The sequence below is a fragment of the Pan troglodytes genome, chromosome 5 (assembly GCF_028858775.2).
Source record: "Pan troglodytes isolate AG18354 chromosome 5, NHGRI_mPanTro3-v2.0_pri, whole genome shotgun sequence".
NCBI classification, from domain to species: domain Eukaryota; kingdom Metazoa; phylum Chordata; class Mammalia; order Primates; family Hominidae; genus Pan; species Pan troglodytes.
The window spans coordinates 11,797,695-11,817,800 of NC_072403.2; the positions used below are offsets into that span (position 1 = coordinate 11,797,695).

At 46.6% G+C, this 20,106-nt stretch overlaps 1 protein-coding gene across 1 annotated transcript in view; it reads left to right on the forward strand.

Moving 5' to 3' along the window:
* FARS2 (phenylalanyl-tRNA synthetase 2, mitochondrial) overlaps positions 1-14,689 on the forward strand; it is a 593,088-nt gene extending 578,399 nt beyond the window's left edge. The window contains exons 8-10 of the transcript XR_010157461.1: positions 8,125-8,202; positions 8,537-8,621; positions 11,888-14,689. The gene's annotated coding sequence lies outside the window, so the exon portion shown is untranslated. The remainder of the gene's footprint in view (positions 1-8,124; positions 8,203-8,536; positions 8,622-11,887) is intronic.
* The last annotated feature ends 5,417 nt before the right edge of the window (positions 14,690-20,106 follow it).

Consider the following 20,106-nt stretch of genomic DNA (forward strand, 5'->3'; position numbering starts at 1 on the left):
TGGAAATGGGTCCACAGGGGCAAGGAGCCTGGCCAGGAGTTGGGACACTGATGGATGGACACTTTTGGAAGGTGCTGGGAATGGGCACACCGTCAAAGTCACCGGCCACTGCTCTCACCTGTACATGGTATCGAGTACTGTCCATGTACCCAGCCAATTACCTCACAAGTCCGCGAGAGTGGGCACATGCCTGGAGAATGAGGATGGGGCGGGGAGGGTGAGGAGGGAAAATTGGGGCATAATGCAGGTTCCTACCTGGGGGATTGGATGTTGATTGGGAGCTCCCTGGGCAAGTGAGGCAGGTAAGGGCAGATGAGGCAGGTGAGACTAGGTGAGGGCAGGTGAGGATTGATGAGGCTAGGTGAGCCCAGGTGAGGACAGGTGAGACAGGTGAGGGCAGGTGAGGACAGATGAGGTTAGGTGAGACTAGGTGGGGGCAGGTGACAGCAATGAGACTGGGTGAGGGCAGCTGAGGGCATATGAGGCCAGGTGAGGGCAGCTGAGGGCATATGAGGCTAGGTAAGACTGGGTGAGGGCAGGTGAGGCGAGGTGAGGGCAGGTGGGGCAAGTGAGGCAGGTGAGGACACATGAGACTGGGTGAGGGCAGGTGAGGGCAGGTGAGGCAGGTGAGGTCAGGTGAAACTGAATGAGGGCAGGTGAGGCAGGTGAGGTCAGGTGAAACTGAATGAGGGCAGGTGAGGTCAGGTGAAACTGAATGAGGGCAGGTGAGGCAGGTGAGGGCAGGTGAGGTCAGATGAGGGCAGAAAGGTAAGGGCCTGGGCTTTACTCGAGATGCAGAAAGGCAAGGACAACCCTGAAGAGCAAATGGAGACTTGCTGAGCCTGAGGATATCCAACCACATGCCTTCCCCAGAGTTCCTTTGTTTCCTGCTCCAGCCTCATATGACGCTCCTCCTCCCACCCGACCTGCCTCCGCAGACACAAAGGTGCCATGTGCTTTAGGACTAGACGGACACTGTGGCTGAAGAGAAACCTGTGCTCTGACCTGAAGAGAATCTTCATGGTGAAGGGACTAGAAAATAGAGTGAAGATGACAGCTGAGGGGAGCAGGTACATGGGCCCTGCTTGGGGCTCATGGGAAGACAGGAGGGAATTACATGGGATTCCAGCTCCAGAAGGACGTGAGCCAGCGTGTGACCCTTCTCTGACCACTCTGAATACCACAAGTGTCCACAGAGGCTGCACTGTGGCTCCTTACAGATGTGACGCCTGCTGTCACTGCCTCAGTTGTTCCACATGCCAAGCTTCCAGGAGAGACGACAGATTTACTCAGTTTCCAATGATACATTGAGCAAAGCAGGAAGATGAGCTGAACACCACTGCTGCTGTCAGAGATGCCAGGAGAAGCCAGCAATTTCTGCCTCTCCCCCGGAAGGACCTTGGGCGTCCTGATACCCAGTGGTAGTCAGCCACCAACCAGCGCAGCTCTTCAGGACACTACTAGAAAAGTGTCCCCTTGCCTCCCCGCTACTGCTGCCCAAACAGAAGCTGAGTTTCTGTCTACTTTTCTGCAAATCACCTGCCAGCAACTAGGGTGTTCTATCCTTTAGAATTCATCATCCTTGAAGGGTCCTTTCATAGATCTCTTCAGCCTTCCCGGTGGAAACAGATCAGCAGACACTCTTGAAACCACAACCTGTAGTCATCCATCCAGGGCTTAGAGGGATTCCTTGATTTCAAAGAAACCTGAAATCAAGGTGGGGGTTGTTGAATTAGGAAGCCTGGATTCCCTTCATACTTCTACTTACACAGCTGTGTGACCTTGGATAAGTCACTTAACTTCTCTGGGCTTGTTTCCTCATTGATAAATGGACACCAACCAGATGACCTGGAAGGTTCTAGCCAAATTGAAACTCTGCGACTCTTGCCGAGATCATGCAGCAGTTTCTCTTCCCCACGCCCAGGGAAGCAGATAGTGTAGAAATTGGTCACTGGAGGTTAGCTACACGTTGGGGTCTGGGGACTGGGGACCCTAGGCACAGTGACTCATGTTCTTCCCACCCTCACCTACGACATGCCAGTTTAGACACCACCTGTGAGGCTGTCCTTACTGGTTTCCATGACAACAGCAGAGCACTGGGCACGGGACAAGCTTGCTACCCCTTGGTGTGGGGCTGAGCAGGCCTGGAAGAAACAAGGCTGCTGGGCTGAGCTTGAGGCCAGCCGCTCATTTCACCAAGCTGAGCTGTAGTCACATCCCCGGGTAGCACTGTGGCTTTCCCAGAACATGACTGAGCAGCATTATGTCTGCAGTGCTAAGCGGGTGTGATCAATAGATGGAGAGCTGTGACCAGCTGGGCTGTGATGTGGAGCCTGCAATCAGGCTGCCTGGGGGAAATTCAGGAGGCCAGCCATCGTCTTTAACCAGGGCAGCCCCGAGAGTGTCTGCAGGGGCTGCATGCCCTGAACAGATCCTCACAGATGCCGATCAGGGCGGCTTCTGGGCTCCACCTGGCACAGAAAAGCCAGCAAAGCTCCAGGGGCTTCCCTTCTTTCCTGGCAGAGAAAGAGCAGGCAGATTCAGAGTCCGGTGAGGCTGTCTTGAGCTCCACTGGGATCCAGGGAGAGCCAGCACCACCAGCAAGTGAGTCCTGATAGATTGTCTCAGGCTCTAAGATGGAGGAGGGGCATCACAGCTACCCATTGGTGGCTGGCCAAGGATAGCCGCAGCCCAGGTGGTTACTTTCAGAAGAAAGGTAGCCACTTATGAACACTAATATCTCAGGGGAGGACTTCTCCAGGAAATGCTGGGCAGTATGTGTGCCAGTGGAGGCTGGCTGGCTCCTGGTGCCGACTCAACACTTCCCGGGGATGTGGCCTTTTGGGGAATGCCTCCCAGTTTTCTCCTCAGTAAAATGGGCCTAGGTTACAGAGTGTGTGGGGGTGAACTGAGATGCTTCCCATGAGCTCCCAGGATGTAATAAATGCTCTCTTTATAAGAGACAGGGAACCTGCCTCAGAGCTTTTTCCATGACTGAGTGAGAGGAGTAAGGAATCCTTCTCTCCAGCCCAGCGCTGTGTTCCTTTGAAGAATCCTTTGGTCAGTTGGGCATTGAGAAAGGGGTAGCTTGGAGATGTAGGAAAATGTAAAATGTTCCCTGTCCTCTGGTTCTCAATTTGGGTGTGTGGTCATGGAGCAATTAGAAATAACACTCCAAAATGCAGGATCCAATGTCATGCATATACAAATGGTTCCCTAACACATAACTCAAGTCCCTGTCCTTCCAGAATAGTGAAAATAGTGGGAGGGATAATACCCAATCCATTTGAACACAGGTGCTACATTTCACTCTGGACAGCAAATATGTTTCTAGAAAGTTCCACATGGCATGGACATTTTGTAAATTGAATTAAATATTTTCTTTAAAAAATGCTTTTTATTGATCTATAATGCACCTGCCCAAAAGTGCACCAACTGAACATACCTATGTAGCCAGTTTAGATCAACAAGCAGAACATTATCTAAACTCCTACATTTCCTCCAGTCATTTACCCCCTCGGGATAACCACCATCATGGCTTCTAAGAACATAGATTAATTTTGCCAGGTTTTACTTTGTTTAAAAGGATTCATATAGTTTATACTCTTTTGTGTCTATCTTCTTTGCCTTAACTTTGTGTTTGTAAATTACATTCATGTTTTTCTATGTAGTTGTAAATTTGTGTTCATTGCTGTAAAATATTCCACTGTGTGAATATATCACCATTTCTTGATATCCATCCTACTGTTAATTAGCATTCATAGAACTACCAATTTTATCCTATAACAAATGGTGCTGCTATGCATATCCTAGTACATGTGTTTTGGTGAATGCATATGTGCATTTCTGTTAGGCATATGCCTAAGAGTGGAGTCTTTGAGTCAAGGTTATGTGCATACTCAGTTGTACAGATATTGTCAAATAGGTTTCTACAGTAGTTATACCAATTCAGCATCTTGACAGCAGTGTGTAGGAGTTCCAGTTGCTCCACATCCTTGACAACACTTACTATTTTCGGTTTTCCGTTTTAACTATTATGGTGGGGGTCTACTGGTATTAGATTATGGCTTTAACTTGCATTTTCCTGATGAATAATGAAATGTAACATATTCTATGTTTATTGGCCATTTAGAGGTTAGATCCCCTAACCTTGTAAAGAAAATGCCTATCCAAATATTTCGTGCATTTTTCTATTTGGATATCAATCTTATTCTTGTTGATTTGTAAGAGTTCTAGGAGGACAATTTCTTTGAAATTGGGGAACTTTTTCTGGTATGAATAACATTTGGGTCTACATTTAGAAATCTGAATACTGGGTTTTCTTAGAAGCAGGTCACTGTATACATACTTACAAATTTCAACAGTGAGGTAAATCTAAGCATGGGGAAAATCAGCCTCAAATGTTCCCAAATACAAAGCTTCCCCTCGAAAGATGAGAAGACTACTGCTTTTTCCTCCAGTTTATTTCATGCTGGTGTGGCAAATGGGGGTGGGCAAGGTCATTCCACATGGTGTGTTGGAACAAGGACGACAGTGAATTAAGTGGCTGGTGGACAACGAGGAAAGAGATAAATGGGTCAACCAGAAAAGGACTTACAGTTCCGCAGTTGGGCTTGTTTCATAACTGGGCACATCAATGTGCTCAACAAGCCTTAGTGGGATGAAATTTCATCTGACAGGGGACTGCTGAGAAATAACAAATGAGTGGCGGGCGATTTACACGTTAGATAAGCAAGTATCTAGAGAATCATTGTTAGCTCAGCTAAGAAAAATGCCTTTGCTAAATTTGGGGACAGCCATAAAAGCCAAAACATGGAACAAAAGTATCTCTGGAAGCCACCCAGAAGAGTGTAGATGTGCTACCAGGCATACTTTAAGACTCCTCTGTTATCCTAGGTGTGAGGCACAAGGACTAGCCCTCAAATCCTAAGTCCACATTTCAGAGAGTGGCCCAGCCACCAACTGTGTTCTGCTATCTACCCTGCCATATGCAGCCCTTTGGTGCTACTATCAAAGGAATTTCCCCTTTTAATTACCATTTTACACAATGTAATATAGCAATATAAACATAATTATCCTTAGTGAAATTAAAATGAAACCAAGGAAAAGTTTTCTTGGCTTTCATTCATTCAATAAACGTAAGCACCTAATATATGCCAGGTATCATGCTAGAAGATAAATAAATAGCACAAGGTCTTCCCCTCAGGGAGCTCACAGTATTGTGTGGAAATGAAGAAGTAAATAGTTAATTTCAAGATAATGTAGTGGCTGTGAGATGGACGTTTTCAGGGCTTTAACAGGTATGGGGGACCTAACTGGTGGCTGAGGAGGAAGACAGGCAGGGGTTAGAAGTCTTGGGAAAGGCTTCCAGAAAGAGTTAATGCCTTAAAGTCTATTTCTTCCTATCATCCTTGAAGGGGATATGTGGGAGAAAAGTTAGGAATTCACAAATCCCACCATGCATCTGAGGAGAAGGAAAAAATTTCCCATTTTCTGTAATTCCTAGGGTCCTCATGACTTATATTAATGAACATTTTTTTTGCCTCCCATTTTGAACATGAATTCAATGAAAGTTAATTAAAATGATGTAAAATGTGTCCTTGTGTGAATTAATTAATGTTAGTAAAAATGACGCTTTTCCCCCTTTTCCTTTTCAATTACTCACATATGGAAACCCCAGAAAACATTTGCCATCCCTTGACTAAGCACTGTCAGGACATCTTTCTCCTGCTTACAACCATGAGAATAGGCAGATGGCCAATGAAGGGAGGAGGGTAAATGCAAGAATTTGTTATGCTGGAATTCAGCAGACTGTCTGTAACATGTGGGGTTTAAGATTAGTGGAATCGTGAGTAAGAGAAGTGGGAAAGAGGTAATTACAAATCAGTGGTGGGTATAAGCTAAGAATCTACTTAGAAAGCTGACTGAGCCACTAAGAAAGGGGTTGTGGTAGTCAGAAACTCTTTCTCTGCTCTTCTCAAAGAATATGGAACCAAATATCAGTTGAGTCATTTGGAATGCATTGGGCTGCAAGTAATAGAAACCCTAATTCATCATAATTGGAACAATTAAATGGTTTGTTATCTCACATAATAAGAAGTCCAGGGGAATGGCTGTTCCAGGGTTGATTAATTCACCAGCTCGCCAGTGTCTTAAAGATCCAGGTTATTTCTATTTTTCTACTCTGCCATCCCTAGTGTTTTGGCTTATCCTCATAGGCTGCTGTCTTAATGGAGCCAAGATGCTTTCGTTTCAGGAACAACACACAGAGCCCAAGTCCAAAGGCAGAAAAGCAAATATTCTTATCTTGTGGCTTTTGTTTTGTTTTGCTTTTGTTGTTGTTGTTGTTGTTATTTTTCAAGAAAAACCTTCCCAGAAGCCCCATCAGCAGATTTCACTTTTAGCTCCATTGGCCCAAATTGCATCTCCTGCCTGAACCAATTGTTTGGCAGGGGAAATCACTCTGTCCTATCCAGCTTCAACCATGAACTCTCAGTCCTGGGTAAGGGGGCAGCCTAGGCTTCCCTAAAGGACTTGGTAACTTGGAATAAGATGAACAAAATCAGAGTTCTATTAACAAGGAAATGGAGGGATGGGAGAGGGGATGGCAACTAACACATCCATGTTAAACAAGAGTTCTCTGAATTTCTCTTCTTGAACTTGAGGGGCACAGCCTTGGGGATTTGGGGGATACCCCTTTGATCATCTCATTTCTTCTCCTTGGTAGCAAGTAGTTGATAGAATCACACCAGAAAAATGAGCAAAATGTGACAAAGAAACAACTTTAATACAGTGAGGATACTGGGGAACAAACCAGATGTGAGCAGGCAGGGAAGTCTTTAGCAAAATTGTGGCGTGCCCAAAGCTTGGCTTCTGACATGTGGAGCCTTTCCATTTTGTGTTCTTCCTCCTCACTCCATATCCTACCCAACGAACCCAATATTTTAATATTCTCCTCTTTGCTCCATTAAAGCATCAAACATATTCACACAAGGTTTACATGACCAAGGAGTGCAGGATAGGGATTAAAATATAGACTTTAAATACCAGCTCTGCCATCTGCTAGCTTTCTGACCATTTTGAGCCTCAAGTTCCTCACCAATAAAGTGGGAATAATGATACTACCCAGCAGGTTGTTACCACTGCGTTTATTCATGTTCATCCTATTGGAGCAAGCTAACTGCTAACAACTTTAAAATCAAGATGGCTTGACACAAGTTTGTTTCTCGCTAACACAGAGTCTAGTGTCAGTGGTCCTGATCGGGTGGCTTTCTGGTGACCTGAGGACTCAAGGATACTGCCCTCGCATTTTAAGGTGCCACTGTCTTCAACACAGGATCTTTAAGTTTTTGTTGGAAAGTTGTGGCTGCTTAACTTGGCTTGGAAGCATTTCATTGTTGAGAACTAGGACCGGAGATCCAGGGTGGGAACTGGAATACAAAAATTTGCTGTGTGCCCAGGTAGAGATGTGATGAGCATCAAGCTAGTCTCTGCCACAATATTATTTCGGCTGTTGCATTTATTGTAACTAATACTGTGTATTGAAATGGCAGCCATTTTTCAGATGTAACTATGGGCCCTAACAGTTCATTGATGTTCATAGCCATAATTCCAGGAAGCCATTTCTGGGAGCTTATGTACCTTAAATCCCAGTTTGAGGTGTCTAGGGAAGAGAAAATAGTCCATTAAGGATGACAGCAGGGAAGTCTAGCAACTTCTCTCCATAATACTTAGCACGGTGTTGGACACGGCAGGTGCTGACTCAGTGATTGTGGGTCTTACTCATGGTGGATGCGCTACTCTATTTCCTTGGGTCCCTTTCCCATTTTCATGCCCCTTGGCTCCGAGTTTGCTTTTACTCCCGGTACCCAGAACCCATGCTTCTTTGTGAGAGGGCTGCCGTCATGCTTCTGGAGTCTGCTTCGCCTGTGTACAGAGAGAGTGGGGGGTATCTAGAAACATGCATCCCTCTGAGATGGCCCTTGACCAGTGGAGGGAAGGGCTCTTGGTCTCCAATCCTCCTCTGTGGGAGAAGCCAGGCACCCTGCATGCATGGGACCTTGCTTGACATTGCACCCTTGCTTGGCTTCCTCCTCACTATCTTGCATCTTCACTTCCTTGCAGGGGACACTGCCAAATACATCACTTTCTCACAAATCCTCATCTCTGGGATGCTTCTGGGGAAACAGCCTGAGACAGGAGGTAAGCTGAAGAAGCAGAATTTTGAAGATTCTAGGCCCCATTTGAACGGAATAGCTGAGACGGGTCTTTGAGAACATCAGTATTTGCCTCCCACCTCAGTTTTTACATTCACAAATTAAAAGATCACACAGGCAGACTTTGGTATGATATGCAGTCCCTGAGCAGTGTGGGGACTCAAAGACGTTTATGGCAGCTCATCAGCCTGCATCCAGTGCTTCAAAGGGTTCTGAGAGACTGGCTCAGCCCACTGCCAGCCAGGTCATCTCAAAACTGAAATGAAAGCAGCAAAGAGGGTTATATTTATCGTCTGAGTGAGACTTGCTTTTCTCAACAGGATATTTATGTTGTGAACGGGTAGAATCTGAACTGCAGAATATGAATTTCCAGACATTCTTCTTAGATGATGCAGTCTGCCACAGGTGAGGTGTTTTCAGCTTTATGCTGACATTAATATAAAGCCATTCCTTACTCTTCTACCTTAATATATGGTCTCTTTAGTTTTAATTAGGTCTGTCCTTGCTTCTGAATTTCTGATTTCCCCCAAAGTTGGAGATAATGTTCAGGAATGACCTCAGAGGAGGTACATAGAAGGTACAATGTGGTATGTACAAGGCTGTACCTCAAGCCACTTGAGAGGCTACTTTGGCCTCGGGCCCTATGGTGAACACTGTAAAGTGCTAACTAGATCCCCCTCAATAAGGACTTGCAATCCCAGTGGTGCAGAGTGCTGCTAGCACACAGAGGTTGCCTGGGCTGCAGAGAGCAGCCTTACTGATGTCACACCCCTGCCCATGGGGCCCAAATCTAATAACTGATTGATATGGACACATAAAGATCCGGCCATCTCAGACCACCTTAAAACAACTCTGAAGGGCCATTTGATCTCCCAAGCCCTGGGCCAAGGCTGTCTTTGACCTTGGCTTAATTTCTGTTTCTGCATACTTCTTCCTCCTCCTTACACAGGTGTTGACCCCTTAATCGGCATTCTGCACAAAAAACTCCATCTTATGTTCTGCTTTCAAGGGAACCCAACCTGTAATAGTCACATTTCCCTCCCTCACCAGCCAGACTTTCCCTGAAGACATCAGGGAGGAATAAATAGAGTGGTCCTTCAGTGCCGGATGCAGCTTGGCTCTTGCTTTCAAGCCCTCTGGTTGTCTGGTAAGGATAGGAAGAGGAGGAAGATTAAGGGTGCAGTTTGAGGATTGTATGATGGCAGGGCTACCTCGTTTTGATGCAGGAAGAAGGGTAAAGAGGCCTTCACAGTCTCTGCAAGGGGCCCTGCATTATAATCCCTGAGCATCTTTAACCGTGGCAGCTCTGTGTTCATTCCAGACATCATCCCTGAGGGTTCCCTCTCCCTCATCCTCATACTCAGATGCTGAAGATCCTCATACTCAGATGCTGAAGAGGTCAGCAAGTCCTGCTGACTTTTCGTTCAAATTGTATTTTGAATCCATCTACTCTTCTCCCTTCCCTCTGCCTCCACCCTAGCCAAAGCCACGATCATCTCTTACCTGGCTAAAATGTGTCTTACCTCCTTGCAAATTTCATTTTCCTCACTATAGCCAGAAAGATTTTTGAATATTGATATTTTTCACTCCTGGGAATTTCACTGTTTCTTTTCATAATTACCAGCTGTTGATTTCTAATGATCTTCTCTCATTTGATATATAGATACCCACCCACATCTCTCCAAAATACTAAGTATACAGATTTTAAGTTTCTGTTCTGATTAGACTATTAGCTCAGTTTCCTCAGTCATCAGCTTTTTCTTTTGTGGAGTTTGGTGATGCTCTTGTATGGAGTTTAGCATCTTCAAATGGTTGATGTATTTAGATTGTGTGTAAAGCTCTGTGCTTCCTGCTTGTTGTTGAAATGCAGCCTGGTTTCCTGCAGGTCTCTTGGGGTGTGGGTGGGAGGTGATGCCTTGGCTTGCATTGTGGGGAAGGCCAGTACAGACCACCAGGGAGGGGCTCACTGTCCCACCTGCGTGTAGAGGCTGCCTCTTCCTCCTGGGTGTCATCTGCCATCCAAAGCTCTGACCTGGTCCTGGCCCCAGATTTCACACTGACAGGTACTGCTGGATGCAGAAGCATCCCTTCCTGACCTGGAAATCATTCCTAATAATGCAAACTAAAGGCCACACCACATTTTTTTCCTTCATGACACTGATCACAATGAAGAGTTAGTAAATATTTACTCATTTATGGCTGGATTTGCCTACTAAACCAAGCTCTATGAAGGCAGAGATCAAGTCTGTTTGGGCCACCACCGTGTACCCAGTTCTCAACACTGCACTTGACACACACTTATTTCAAGAAATCATTATTGAATACTGCGTTGTTGAGGCTTCCATAACACCTTTCATTTAAAGAAAGGGTTCTTAGCTCAACACAGTCTGAAAACAACCACGAGAGAGGACACCCTTATCAAATCAGGAGCAAAGGGCCTTGTGCTTCTGTGTAGGTTCTGTGGGGAAAGGTACCTGGTGGGGTCTGCTGCACATGCCCCTTGTCCAGAGGGAGCTGCAGTCCTGCCGCTGTCCTAGGCTGACTCAGGAGCCCGACTTCACCTTCCCGAGAGCAGGGAGCTCATTTTCCTCTGAACTCGCAGCCTGCTGCCAGCAGAGAGAGGAGGAGCCTGCAGAAACTGCTGCAGGGCCATTATGGGGCATTCGAGGAGATTACATTAGCTGCTGGGTCCTGGGGGGCTCAGCAGGCAGGAGGTGGAAGGAAGGAGGGAGGGAGGGCTTCAGCCTGCACCACTTTTGAGTTATCCTGGGGTGCCAGCACCCCCACCCTCCCATCAGTAGCACTGCCATCTGCACCCACCTGCCCATTGCTCTTCACAGTGGTAGCTGCTGCAGTTGGTAAGGGACCTTCCAGAAAAGAGAATGCTCATGCCACTTGAGGAGGAGGGGGCTGTAGAGATCACAGCTTCTCCCCGCACCTCATTTTATAGCTAAGGGAGCTGGCCCAAGGTCACAGAGGCAGTAATAAGTGGGGCTAGGGCCAGGATGCAAAGTTACTGATCCCCAGGGCACTGGGACTGCAGCAAACTGCCCTCTCCTTCTCTCTCTTTTCCTCCTTCCTCATCCTCGTTCACCTTGTCTGCTGCATCTTGTTCCCAGCCTCTTACCACTTCAGCCCTGTGCCACCACTGCAAAGACACTGTCACGCCACTGACACCCCAGGCTCCTGGGCCACCACCATGCATCTTGCCTACCTCTGCTTGGGGCTGAGGGGCTTGCTGGCCTCTGACCAAAGCTCTCTCTGTGGTTTCAAACAGAATCTGGGAGCTGCAGTATTAATACAAGGGAGGGCCTGCACCAGCCCAGAATTCCCAAGCTTCTCCAGAAGCACTGGGGATTCATTTCACTCCCAGGCTTGCTCTTGTCCCAGGAGAACAAGAGCCTGATTCCCAGATTCCAGACCTGATTCCCTGAGATGAGAACATTTCTGAAGCCCCTGGACTGGTGCGTGGCTTTCATTTGACAATCTCGAACACAGACCTTTGTCTTTAGCCTCTCTGATCCCCTTCTGCCACAGCTCCTCCTGCTTGCCCACCTCCCCCAAACAAGATCATTCCCTTCTTTTGAGTTCATTTTCATATCTGACATTACCTCGACTGTTGTACCCAGCACACTGTATTGCAATGACCTGCTTATTTCTCTGTTTCTTAGTCCTCCCAGGGAGTACCTTCAGGGCAGAATCTGTCTCCAGCACCTAAGGAGCCAGCGCTGAGAAGGCCCTCAATCATTGTGGGTTGGAAGGGATCTGGCCACCTGGGATCCAGCTCCGTGGTGCAAACGGGAAGAAGGAAGGAAGAGCCAGGTTTCCCATCCCCAAACCGCCCAACCCCACCTCCCACCTCCCACCCTCAGTTGGAGCCTAAGGTGACAAGGGGCTGCTGCTCATACCTTGCTATGTCACAGTTTTCTAACAAATCAGAGCCTGTTCCCCCAGGTGAACGTGTGGGAAGGAGAACAGCCCGAGCGAGGAGGCCCCCGGAGCATTCCTGACCAGCTGGGGATCCTGGCGGGACGGGTCCTCCACAGGAGCATTTTCTAGGGTGTGTTCTGTGGAACGCTGGACCTGTGATGTGCTCTGGGAATGAAAGGTTCAGAGGTTGGCTTTTGGGAAATGCCGCTTCCTACAAACCTATCTGTCCCTGTTGTAGCTTCACAGTACGCTCTGGTGTGTTAGGGCTCTGAGCGACCCTGCAGCACGAAATGTGAATTGTAAAACAGTGAAAACAAAACATTAACAGCGGGGGACATTCCTCTGCTGACCCCAAAGTTCAGCAGGTGCGGGAGAGGGAGGGGCGGACTCTCCTGTCTGCACAGGGCTTGGGGAGGCATCTCCTCCTCGGGGCTCGCAGACAGGGCTTCTCGTGCCAACGCTGCACCTCGGGGCGTGTTCTCCCACCCATCTGTGCTCAGGCATCCCTTCCCTCTCCTCTGGATTTTGTTTAGGCCTATTTGCAATTTCTTTAAAAAAAAAAAAAAATTCCAATAAATAGTTGGAGCCTGAAAGAGAGCTGGCCAATGAAACGCCGCGTTGGGGCATTACCGCATCGGTGAGGCCGCCCATTGGCTGGCGTGCCCTGAGGCGATGGCTGCGTTTCCCCGGCACCGCCCCGCGCCAGTGCCCACGCGTCCCAGGCTTCAGGGGAGCACCTGGGAAGCGCTGGGGGTCGCGTGCCCTTGGCCGGAGGCCTGGTCACCCGCAGGCCCTGCCATCCTCGGCTTGGCCGCTGCTGCCCGCGCGCCTGTGGCGGGGCGAGCCTGCCTCCAGGGCAGCCTCACTGCCTGGATGCTGGGCAGGAGACCTCCCAGGTAATAACCGTGATCACGGTGTTGATGCTCACTCTGGGGCAAGGGTGCTCACGTGTTCTTGTACTTGAGCGGAGTAGCCCTTCCTTCAAAGTCAGCCCCGGTCCCCTTGCACTGTGCAGCCCTCTCTGCCGGACCCAGCCCTTAACTTCTAAAATGCTCATTGCCAGCGCCCTTCGTTTGGTATTTGTAGCAGATACTGTCTCCTGGTGCAGCGCCATGTCCGTTCCCCCTTTCTACCATGGTATAAAACCTCCTGATTTTTAGCTAGGCGCATGGCTTCTGGAATCAAAACTATGTTCCCAATTCCCTTGCAACTAGATGTGAGTAAGTTCAGGCCAATGGACTGGTCATGTTCTACTTCCAGGAAGTGTCCCTAAAATAAAGGAATATGTCTTTTTAGGTCCCTTCCTCTCTCCAGCTTCTGGAATGGAGCCGCCATGTCTGGTGCTCAAGCGGCCAGCTCTGACCCAGAGGTAACACGTTATGGATTGTGGAGCCGCAGGGTGGAGTAGCCTGGGTCTGATGGTTCTGTTAGTCAAGGCTATCCAAAGAAGCAGGACCAATAGGAAATACATATGTTTACGTGTGTATATATGTTATGTATATGCTATGTATACACACACACACACACACACACACAGAGAGAGAGAGAGAGAGAGTTAAGAAAGTGGCTCATGTGATTGTGGGACTGGCAAGTTCAAAATCTGCAGACCCAGAGAAGAGCTGATGTTGCAGCTCAAGTCTGAAGGCAATTTCGGGGCAGAATTCCCACTTCTTCAGGGGACCTCAATCTTTTCTCTTAAAGCCTTTTACTGATTGAATGAGGCCCACCCACATTATGAAGGGTCACCTGCTTTACTCGAAGTTTACTGATTTAAATGTTAATCACATAAAAAAAATCTTCACAGCAACATCTAGATTAGTGATTGAGCAAAATCTGGTTGCCATGGCTGTTATGGACTAAGTTTTGTCTCCCCCAAATTCACATGTTGAAGCCTGAACCCCTGATAACTCAGAATATGACTGCATTTGGAGACAGGGTTGTAAAACAGGAATTAAGTGGCCTGGGTGCGGTGGCTCACGCCTGTAATCCCAGCACTTTGGGAGGCTGAGGCAGGCAGATCATGAGGTCAAGAGATTGAGACCATCCTGGCCAACATGGTGAAACCCCATCTCTACTAAAAGATACTAAAAGATACAAAAAAGATATCTCTACTAAAAGATAAATAGCCGGGCATGGTGGCACGTACCTGTAATCCCAGCTACTTGGAGGCTGAGGTAGGAGAATCGCTTGAACTGGGGAAGTGAAGGTTGCAGTGAGCTGAGATCGCTCCACTGTTCTCCAGCCTGGTGACAGAGCGAGACTGTGTCTCAAAACAAAACAACAGAAGAATTAAGTTAAAACGAGGCTTTTAGGGTGGACCCAAATCCAAGCTGACTTGTGTCCTTATAAGAAAAGAAGATTAGGACACACAGAGGGGCACTGGGATGCATGTGCACAAAAGGATGACCATGTGATGGAAGGGGAAGCAAGAAGGTGGCAAGCCCAGGAGAGAGGCCTTTGGAGACACCAACGCTGCCAGCACTGTGGTCTTGGATTTCCAGCCTCCAGGACTGTGAGAAAATAAATTTCTGTTGTTTAAGCCACCAACAGTCTGTGGTATTTTGTGTGGCAGCCATAGCAAATGAACACACATGACCTTGCCAAGTTGACATGTAAAATGAACCATCACAACAGTGCTTATTTAACAAGACTGCATGTACTTCGGAGGCAGGCACAATGCATTCTTCTCTGAAAATTATGTGGTTGTCATAAATTGCTAAAGAGTTTGAGCTTTAAAACCATCAATGCTAGTGGGTGATTGAAGGTGGTAAGCAGGGAGTGCCAAAGTCAAATTTGGATTTTAGAAAAATCTCTGAAACCAGTGATGGGTAGAGGAGAGTGAGATTGCAATCAGAGAGACCGGTTAAGGGTTGATGTATGAAGACAGGTAGAAGACAGACACAAAGGGACAGTGATGGTGGGAAGAGGAGAACTGAACCGCACATTGGCAGGAGGAATAAGGAAGAGGGAAAACTGAGGGAGAATCCCAAGTGTCTCGTTTGAGAGGCTTAGGGGGATGCTGATGTCATCAACTCAAGTAGAGAATGCAGCTGATTTCTCCTTTTGTGGTGGTGAGCCTGGTGCAGCATCAAACAATTCATTTGCTTTTAGGCATATTGAGTTTTATTTACCTTTGGGACATCTGCATAAGGATTCCAGCAGGCAGTTTGATATGCTAGCATGGAGCTCAAGTCTGGTTGGAATCCAGATTTCTATGTCTGTCTCCATCCAGCAATTAAATTTCCAAGAGCAGTGAACCTTTCCACCACACTTGCGTGTCTCAGTCCTAGCTCTTCCAAACATGCATGACTAGTTGCTTTTGTTTTCCTTTTTGGCCATTGTTATCCCAATAAGATCAATTTCAGAAAGGATGTGAGCACCATTGAGGACCCCCTTGTAATAAAGACCCAATTGTAATTCATAACAGACATGAATCATATTCTGCTGTTCTGGGGGTCTTTCCAATTTTTTTTTTAATTTAGAATCTTTGAATATCTCCCCCAAAGACCTAGGACTAGCTTGAATGTTAGAAGGATCTGTCTCTGGGCTGTATGGAGAAGTGTGGCTGCTATTTGAGAGCAGATTCTCGTGAGAAAACATTTCTCCCCCATGGAATTTTCTTCCATGAGTCTAAACCCATCCTGGCTCAGGGCCCTCCCAGTCTCCTGCACTGAGCAAGCCGATAGGGAGAGAGCAAAGAGGGGTGGTCTGGAGTTTTAGGATCTGCATTTGAATCTCTCCTCTTGATTTGCAGCCCTGGGCAAGTCTCTACCAATCTCTCGTTACTAAGCACCTGGTTTATGCCAGGTCCCAGAGCTTTTTGGGTTCTATCTGGGCCTCAGCATCTACATTGGACAAAAAGGGTAAATATTTCTGCCATGCAGGGTTATTATGACAAATGCAATGAAATAGTAAAGGTGGAAGGGCCTCTCACAGTGCCTGCCTCAGAGTAGAAAGTCAATAAATGCTAGGGCATTCTGTGTCTGAAAATCTCACCTCTAATTATTCTCTTTCCCTTCCCAATTATACAAAACAGCAGCAGCAGTAACAGCAACCACAAAATGCACTCCAAGGTACTTCTAACCATTTCTTGCTGGGGGAATGTTTGCATCCTTGGTTAGTTAAAAATTTTGTGTTCCTCCCGTGTCAGAAGCCCCTGGATCTTGTGTGAAGCTGTGCATTCCCGGATTAGTTTGTTTCTGTCCTTCTGTGGCTTGTTCTAAAGGGCTTTGCTGCTGCCTTCATCTGGGGAAATTCGCACACTAATGCAGTGGTATCTCATCCCAATCTATTAGGTGTGACAGCTACTGGCAAGAAAGAGATTTGTGTTTAACTCTATGTTGTCCAGCAGGGACCTCTATCACCCAAAGGGAAACAGCCATCTATCTACGAAGCGGTGATCTCCCCTACAAGCAAGAGAGCTCAATTGCCAGGAGGTCTTTGCTTTTTCTGGCTTCCGGGAATGCAGAAATCTCAGGGAGCCACTACTGGGCTCTTTCCCCATAGGATGTTGGGCCAGGCAACAGAACAAATTTCCTGAGGCACTTCTACCTGGGAATGACCTCCTGAGGCCGATGGCAGCCCTCTGATGAAGACACTGTAGTATTTATTTTTTGCAAATGTTGGTGATCATCCAGCGTACATCTCTGCTTAGTGAACCTTCGTGAACTGGAGGCCGAACATTCTCATCCTGCCTTGGTAGAACCACATAGGTTGGTTCCAGGCTGTTTTCTGTGCAACCCTCAACATGACAATAATAGTGATGATGATGCTAATGATGATTGTAAAATCCGCAGTAGTTTCCATTTATTGCCCTGTTTGGCTTGTAAGACTTGGTAGATCACAATGACACACTCTCTCTCTCTCTCTTTCTTTACTGTGAGCCAGGGACTGGACAAAGCACTTTGCATGCATTATAACACTTTTCCTAACAATCCTGTAGCAGGCAGTAGTAGCATCCCCGCTTTATAACTAAGGAAGCTAGAGTTCAAAGAGGTGAAGAGCTTGCCTTGAAGTTCAAGGCCATACAGCCCAAAGTGGCAGAATCAGACCTGCACCCAAGTCCATCTGCACAAAGCTGGTGCTTCTACCCTGTACAACACAGTGTGTTTCCAGTGGGCTGTGACTCTCCGGTGGTGGAACAAGCCTTGTCAATTGCTGTCTGCCACATGCAGTCTGACCTGGTTGCCTGGGCATCCTCCCACCCCATGGGCAGCAGCTGCTCTTGCTGCCAGGGCTCCAGGGTGTGGGCAGCGGATGGGAGGGAGGGGAAGCCAGCTGTGCAGCTCTGCCGAGCTGGGACAGAGCTGGGAGGCAGGGTGCCTATTGATTGACTGAAATTGGATTTGTTGACACAAACTGCCAGCATTTCACAGTGATGAAAGGATTGCCCACCAGCCTCATAACAAGCAGAGATTTCCCTGAGGGCCACCAGAGCTGCTGGTGTGGCTCTTTTGTGAGGAGAAGAAAGCAATTAGGAGAACGGGTGAGGTTATTAGGTCTTATTGCTTCCCTCAGCTCCTGCACACACCGAGTGCTGCCCGGCGTGGGATTGCAGGCTCCCTGTCCTGTGTGCTGCGGATTCTGTTTGCGCCTCTTCCACTGCGTAAAGCCAGTTGGGGGACAAACAGCTCGTGTACGCTGACTCCAAGCATATGGAGAATGCACACACAGATTTAGGGCACCAAAAGAAACCAGCAGGTGGAACCAGCTTTAGCAGACTTTAAAAATAGCAAGATCATTGGAGTATAAATACAAATCCATGAATGCACGAGGCACACCCGTCTCTCTCTCCCTTGCTTTCTCCATCCCTTTTTATGTTTTGTCACATTAAAAATATTTAGACTGGTTTGGTTTAAAAGATCTATTCAGGTAAGTTGGCCAACTACACATGTCTACAGATGGGCAGGGGAGGAAGAGGAGAGGAGGGTAAGTTCTGTCAGGACGGCATTGGTTTAGCAAGTGTTTATTGAAATCTGGAATATGCACAGCAGTAGGGGTGGGTGTATGAGGGGGAGAGGTAAGAAAATATCAGGAATAATGTCACCTTATATTGTATAAGTGGGTTTTTGTGGCAAAATATACATAACATAAAACGTACCATTTAACCATTTTAAGTGCACAGTTCAAGAACATTAAGTACTTCCACATTATGTATGGTGCAGCCATCACCACCATCCACACCATCCATCTTCAGAATATTTTCATCTTCCCCAACTGTAAATCTGCCCTCATTAAACAATAACTCCCTATTCCCCCCTGCCCCCAGCTTCCGGCAACCAACATTCTACTTTCTGTCTCTATGAATTTCACTACTTTAGGTGCCTCATATAAGTGAACATGGAGTATTTGTCCTTTTGTGACTGGCTTATTTCACTGGGCATAATGTTCCTAAGGGCCATCCATGTGGTAGTATGTGTTGGAATTTCCTTCCCTTTAAAGGCTTAATAATATTCTGTTCTATGGCTAGGCCACGTTTTGTTTATTCATCATCCATTGATGAACACTTGGGTTGCTTCCATCTTTTGGCTATTGTGAATACTGCTACTATGAACATGAGTGTACAAGGATCTGCCTGAGATCCTGCTTTCAATTTTGGGAGGTATATTTCCAGAAGTGGGATTGCTGGATCATACAGTAATTCTGTTTAATTTTTTTGAGGAATTGCTATAACATTTTTTCTACAGTAGCTTCATCATTTTACTATTTTACATACCCATCAGCAATGTGAAAGTGTTCCAATTTCTCCACGTCCTTGTCTACACTTGTTATTTTCTGGCTTTTCTTTCTGGTTCTCTCTCTCTCTCTCTCTCTCTCTTTTTTTTTCCATAATAGTCATTCTAATGAGTGTGAAGAGGTATCTCATTGTAGTTTTCATTTGCGTTTCCCTAAGGATTAGTGACGTTGAGCATCTTTTCATGTGCTTATTGGCCATTTGTATATCATCTTTGGAGAGATGTCTATTTAAGTTCTTTGCCCATTTTTAATTGAGTTGTTTGATTTTTATTGTTATGTTGCTTTATTTTTATTTTTATAATGGCTAGGATTAGAGTTGTGGATTTACCCCATTTTGTGGAGAAAATGAAGGTCATAGAAGTTCAGGAACTTGCCCGATGTCTTCCAGTTGGGTGGGACTGAAGTGCAGCCTTTTGGCCTCTTTTTTTTTTTTTTATTACACTTTAAGTTCTAGGGTACATGTGCACAACATGCAGGTTTGTTACATATGTATACTTGTGCCATGTTGGTGTGCTGCACCCATTAACTCATCATTTACATTGGGCATATCTCCTAATGCTTTCCCTCCCTCCTCCCCCCACCCCACAACAGGCCCTGGTGTGTGATGTTCCCCTTCCCATGTCCAAGTGTTCTCATTGTTCATTTCCCACCTATGAGTGAGAACATGCGGTGTTTGGTTTTTTTGTTCTTGCAATAGTTTGCTGAGAATGATGGTTTCCAGCTTCATCCATGTCCCTACAAAGGACATGAACTCATCCTTTTTTATGGCTGCATAGTATTCCATGGTGTATATGTGCCACATTGTCTTAATCCAGTCTATCATTGGTGGATATTTGGATTGGTTCCAAGTCTTTGCTATTGTGAATAGTGCCACAATAAACATACGTGTGCATGTGTCTTCATAGCAGCATGATTTATAATCCTTTAGGTATATACCCAGTAATGGGATGGCTGGGTCAAATGGTATTTCTAGCTCTAGACCCTTGAGGAATCGCCACTCTGTCTTCCACAATGGTTGAACCAGTTTACAGTCCCACCAACAGTGTAAAAGTGTTCCTATTTCTCCACATCCTCTCCAGCACCTGTTGTTTCCTGACTTTTTAATGATCGCCATTCTAACTGGTGTGAGATGGCATCTCATTGTGGTTTTCATTTGCATTTCTCTGATGGCCAGTGATGATGAGCATTTTTTCATGTGTCTGTTGGCTGCATAGATGTCTTCTTT